Source organism: Canis lupus, chromosome 23, assembly GCF_048164855.1.
Source record: "Canis lupus baileyi chromosome 23, mCanLup2.hap1, whole genome shotgun sequence".
NCBI lineage: Eukaryota > Metazoa > Chordata > Mammalia > Carnivora > Canidae > Canis > Canis lupus.
In genome coordinates this window covers 23,633,980-23,640,360 of record NC_132860.1, presented here as the reverse complement: position 1 = coordinate 23,640,360, position 6,381 = coordinate 23,633,980, and the positions used below count along the sequence as shown (strand labels likewise).

The 6,381-nt window shown below is 34.2% G+C and overlaps 1 pseudogene; it reads left to right on the top strand.

The window, feature by feature from the left end:
- Nucleotides 1-1,671: 1,671 nt before the first annotated feature.
- On the top strand, nucleotides 1,672-4,919 carry LOC140615293 (olfactory receptor 51A4-like; annotated as a pseudogene).
- Nucleotides 4,920-6,381: the final 1,462 nt, after the last annotated feature.

Here is a 6,381-nt window from a genome sequence, read left to right as displayed (position 1 = left end):
TTTTGAACAGAATACTGATAGGACATCATAAACTTTACATGTCATTGAGAGAAAATGCCCAACATTATTTAATCATTGTAATGTCAGCTCTAGCATTTTTACATATGTCTATCAATTCAAGGTAGTACCCTTTATTTCTAGTTTACTCAGGTTTGTGAAGACAATGTATTAGGATTTTATCTATTGAGGTGGAATGCAGTTTTTCCTCTATGTCAGTGTGAAATATATTCATGATTATGGAAAAGTATGTATTTCTATGATCAGCTCCACTTGTTCACAATGTATTATTTTTTTATATATATCACTGTATTCTACCTCTACTTTTGTTATGTTTGTAGATATCCATATTCACAGAATATATTAACCGTCAATTACTGTTTCTTGTACTGTAATTGTCTGGTTAGGTATCACACATTAAACTAGTGGAGAAGTGTTTAATCTCTATCCAACAGAGTATGTATAATATTGGTATTATTTTTTGTTGTTGTTAAATGCCTAATATAAATAAGAAGAGTGGCCTCTTAGCCTGGAGTTGATTTGAGGGCTTTTAAAAAAAAATTATGAAGTAAGTGCTATTAACAGACAAAGAACTATCCAGCTTTTTGTTTTCTTGTTTTAGAGATTAGTATTTTTCAAAGAATTTGTTCATTTCATCTGAGTTATCTACTCTATTGTAAAAAATATTTAAAAAATCATATTCATTGTATTCTCTGAATATCCTTTATATTGTTAGTAAAATCTGTTTCTTGTTTTTATTATTAATACACTTTTCTTGTTTTCTCTCTTCTCTCTTGTTTAGAGTTGCTAAGTTTTTTATGGATATTCTTAAACTTTTCACAGAACCAGACTTCTGTTTTGATTTTATTTATGTCAGATACATATTTTATTGATTTCTGATCTTGCCATTATTAATCCTTTGTACTTTGGGCTTAATTTGTTCTTCTTTGTTATCATCCTGAAATAGAAGCTATATCTTTAGATTTTCATATATATATATATATATATATATGAAATTGTATGAATTTGTATATACAAATGAATTGTATATATATATATATATATATATATATATATATATATACACACACACAATGGAATAATATCCAGCCATCAGAAAGGGTAAATACTTACTAGTATTACAATATATATTAACTAACTAGAATTTAAGTAAAATACTTGACACATTAAAAAAGGGGGTAACAAATAAATAAATAAATAAATAAATAAATAAATAAAAATAAAAAAGGGGGTAACTGATGACTGGTTACTAAAATTTTACAGAAAAAAATGAATTCAGACCTCCATCTGAATGCCAAATAAAGATTCAGTTTCTCTATAGGGAAAATATGGCCAAAAGGAATTTTTCCAAGTAGGATATTTGAAGATACTAGCTCAAAGTGGCATGTATATTTCTTAATATGGCAGCCACATACATGCTTCATTCTGTCAAAAAAGTTGGAAGAAGCTTTTTAAAAACTACTATTTTTCTGTGATATTTCCAGATAATCATATTTTACTAATTCAGCATTTCTCTCTCTTTCACTGAAGAGCCCTCTAAATGTATCATTTTCATTATCAATAAGTCATATGTTGAAATCACCACCTTCCTCTTGGTTGGGGTGCCAGGGCTGGAATATACACACACTCTGGATCTCTATTTCCATCTGCAGCATGTATCTTTTTGTTATTCTGGGAAACTGCACCTTTTTGTCATCAAGACAAAGCTTTCCTTGAATGAGTGTATGTATTACTTCCTTTCCATGTTGGCCATGTCTGACTGGGCTTGTCCCTCTCTTCTCTACCTACCATGGGGAGGATCTTCTTATTCAATCTTCTGAAATTTCTGCCAAATGCCTGCTTTGCCCAGGAACTCTTCATCCATGGATTCACAGTATTTTAGTCCGCAATGCTCCTGATCATGTCGCTTGCCTGTTTCCTAGCCATCCACAACCCTCTGAGATACAGCTTCTTTCTGACTATTGTCAGAGTTGCCAAAATAGGAATGATCTTCTTTTTCAGAGTTTCCTCCTGGTTCTTCCCTTCCCTTTCACTTTGAGAAGTTTGAAATGTTGTAATAAAAACCAATTATCCAGGCAGCCTGGGTGGCTCAGCGGTTTAGTGCCACTTTCAGCCCAGGGTGTGATCCTGGAGACCCAGGATTGAGTCCCATGTCAGGCTCCCTGCATGGAGCCTGCTTCTCCCTCTGTCTATATCTCAGCCTCTCTCTGTGTGTCTCTCATGAATCAATAAACAAAATTTTTAAAAAGCAAAAAATAAATCCAATTATCCTATTCCTACTGTCTCCATCAGGATGTCATGAAGTTGGCCTGCTCTGATAACCGAATTGATGTCATCTATGGTGTTTTGAAGCACTCTGCCTTGTGGTAGACTTTATGCTTATTGCTATGTCTTACATCCTGATCCTCAAGACTGTGCTGGGAATTGCATCCTGAAAGGATCAGCTCAAGGTCCTCAATACTTGTGTTTCACATTTCTGTGCAGTGATCATCTTCTACTTGCCCATCATCAACCTTGCCATTGTCCATCACTTTGTCTGACATGTCTCACCTCTCTTCAATATGCTCATGGCAAGTGTTCTTTTACTTGTGCCTCCAATGATGAATCCCATCGTGTACTGTGTGAAAACTAGGCAAATTAGAGTGAGAATTGTAGTAAAATTATGTCAGAAGTAGATACAACAGTGATTTGTATTAGGAAACACAGCAGTCAGTTTAGGGAAAGATTTCCAAGATAAGTTTCAGAAAACCTAATATTTGACACAAAGATGAATCAGTATCGCTTTTTGTAATTATGTAAGATTTATTTCATTAATAAGTGATACTGGGCATGAGTATAGATAGGACTGGTAAAAGAAAATACTTATCTTGGGGTCCCTCCCTTAAGGGATATAAGAAAATCCATTATCAGTTTAAAAATAGATGTCTTATGATATCATCTATCATAAAATCCAAAAATGCTAATACACAATAATTTTCATGTATATCCTTTCATGTATATATAGAAGTTGATTCCTCATCTCTCAAATGCAATCCATCTGTATTAATTTCTTTCAAGTCTAGACTAAAATGATAACTTAGTCTGTCTTCCTCTCATTACTTTAATTTTATTCATCCTAGTATATATAAGTCACCAGTATCTCTTTAATGAAATTCTATAATAACCTCACAAGTTTCTAAACATCTACTCTTGCTACTTTCTAATTGATTCTTTATTTTAAAGACAAGAGTCATATCTTTAAAATGGAAATTAGGTAATGTAATGTTTTTAAATGTAAAGTTTCTTATTTCTTTGAGAATAGAATTAAAGCAATGAAGTAGATACAAAAAGGCCATACATTGACTGGATCTTCTCCACTTCTCCAATATCATCAAACAGTCATCAAACTTCAGCCCTTTCCATCTTCTGCATATTTGTAGAATTTACAGAGCTCTCTGCTTCTTGTGAGTTATCACATCTGGCCTTCAGTTTTAGAATGTTCTTGGCACCAATTTCTTATAATTCATTTCTATTACCTTTGTTGTTACATTTTGACTGCAGTTCACTGTAGAATACTTCCCTAAACCCTCAGTTCAAAACATGACCTTCTTTTTGAAATCTCTTTTCCAGCTTCTTTTATCTTTTATTCTGTTTATTATTATTATTGACCACAAATGTAATTCTATCTTTTCTTTATACTTTCTGAATAAAGTGTGCTTTCAAAGAAAGGCAAACCATATCCATTTTATTTGTCTCTGTGTACCTAATATGCACCATATTTTCTGATGTGGAGTAAACCTCCAATAAATAATTGCTGTTGAATGAATGTGTAAGTGAGGCCACATTTGGGAAAAGGAAATTACTTGTTGAAGAGTTCAGTAAGACTCCACCCAGATGTGATTAATTGGCTTCAGTTGCATATTATAAGGTAGGTATATCACAGATGCTCAAGAGTGTTAAAAAATAATATAGGGTTATGGAGGAATATTTTGTTTTGGTTGTGAAAAATGACAAAAAGTACAATTTACCTTCTTAACATGACCTCAAAACTCATATCACAGAACAGAGTTTTCATCTTTTCTCATGCCCACTCATTAACTCAAGTCTTATCCACAAATCACAATTCTTGTCTCCTATATTTTTATCCTTAGATAATTCAAGAAACAAAGTCCATAAATGTCAAATACTTAGTGAGTAATAATGAGCCCATCCTTGGAAGATACCTCAGAATTAATGAAAACTTTTCACAGACATAAACATTGTTTTTGAATCTCTAATATGTGCAACATGTTTTCATATATTTTCTTTGATTCTCATAATAAACTGGCTTTCAATAAAACATTCCTGTTTATTTTTTCAGTTGAAGATATTGAGGCTCTGAGAAATTGATTTCGTGAACTTCACATAAACAGGAAATTAAAAGCTTTAATTCAAACCTTATCATTTATACTTCAAGATAATACTAGCTTGGCTACATTTTAGCTTTCACGTATATTCAAAATTGCACCTGTTTCCAAAATGTATCCTAGAATAGGAAACCGCATCATCAGATCAAGAAGTTTTTCTATTTTTTGAGTATCTTAATCCATCCAAAAGTTTCACAGTGAACCTGTCAGAGCAGCCAGTATAGTATCTGCTTCAAAAATACAATAACAGGGCAGATATAGGATAGACAGTCCCATTCCAAGAAAGATAAATTGAAAAGTAAAGGATCACAGGTCCCAATCCAGAACTTTGTGGATCAAATTCCATTACACTTAAAATCTTGAGTATAATTCTCTTTTGCTTGATGTTCTCTCCCCCAGGTCTGCCAGGGTGAAATCCCTGCCTTTTTAGACCATCTGAGTTTTGGCCTTGCCCCATCAACTCTGAGTATTGGCAGTCTGTTCTACTGGAATCAAACTAGTGATCCTGTCCTTTGAAACCAAAGAGGAAATAGCCTTGTCCCCCAAAACTTTGGCTGTCTGGGCCCATGGTAGTCTTGGTAGCCCAGCTAACCTCTGAACCACCTTTGGGGGTCATTCCTCCCTTTTCTTAAAGGCTAATGAATCTTTGTAGCTTAAAAGCTGTATTGGCCAGTCCTGTGGCCTCTCAAAAATCTGACACCTTTCCTTTATTTCATCTCATTTATGTCTCCATCAGTATAAACTGCCAACATTTCTGCTGGTGTATAATTCTCAAAACTCTATTTGGCTTCCCATACAATTCACAAAGTCATCACAGATTTTTTTCAGATTGCTACCATAGGGGACAGAGACTTCAGTAGAGCTGAGCTCATTTGCATGTCTGTGTTGGGGCACCTGGATGGCTCAGTAAGATAAAGTCTGCCTTTGGTTCATGAAGGTCATGATCCCAGGGTCCTGGGATTGAGCCCTGTGTTGGGCTTCCACCTCAACAGGAAGTCTGCTTCTGCCTGTGCCCCATCCTCCACTTGTGTGCTCTCTCTCTCTCTTTCTCTCTCTCAAAAATAAATAAATAAATAAATAAATAAATAAATAAATAAATAAATAAATAAATAAAATATTTTAAAAAAAAAAAGAAGGAAAGAAACCTCAGATTGAAAAACTACTAATATTTGCTATAGGACAGTAGGAAGCTAGTCCAAGAAACTTTCTCCATCAGATTTCCCCTACAAGCCCTGTACACTTTGAACAAATTCTTCTCTTCTTGAAGTCATCAAAACATCTATAGGCTTCTGGCCTTCCACAGAAGTGACCTCTCTTAACTCTTTGAAGGCTGAACTTTGTAAGTTAACTGTCAGGCCAGTTCTTCTCAGAGGGCTTTGTCAGCACTGTCTGTGCTTTAGTTCCTTAATAGTGGTTGATAATACCTGATTATATGAACAATGTTCTCAAGTATGCCATTTCAGGCCATACCCTGGTTGCATATTTAATTTTTCCAATTATTACTTGCTAAAAAGGAGAGCAAGCTTTTATTGCACCTATAGAAATAACTGCATTGCTGTGAAAAGCAAGGATACTCAACGTGAATTTTTGAACTTGGAGAACTCAGAAACAGACATTTCAAAAGGTTTTACTTCAGTTTACAAAAGCAGAGTCTGCTAGATCATTATGGAATGCAGATAGTTTAAGAAGAAAAATGGGCCTTTTATATATCCACAAGATAGAACATTTTTAAAAATCATAATATTTAAAACAAACACAATAAAATGTATCTCATCAGTGCAACCAGAGTTGTTTAATTCCTCTGCTAGATCCAGGATTAGTACTCTGCTGAAGCTATCCATCTCTCAACTATGAAGAGTCCTGGCTATCATGACTCAGTCCATTGCCAGGGACTGATAGTTATCTTAGAATCTGTTTGTGAAATGTGGACTACTACTACAGTCTTTTTCCATGGGCTCTGAGACCATTTTACCTTGTT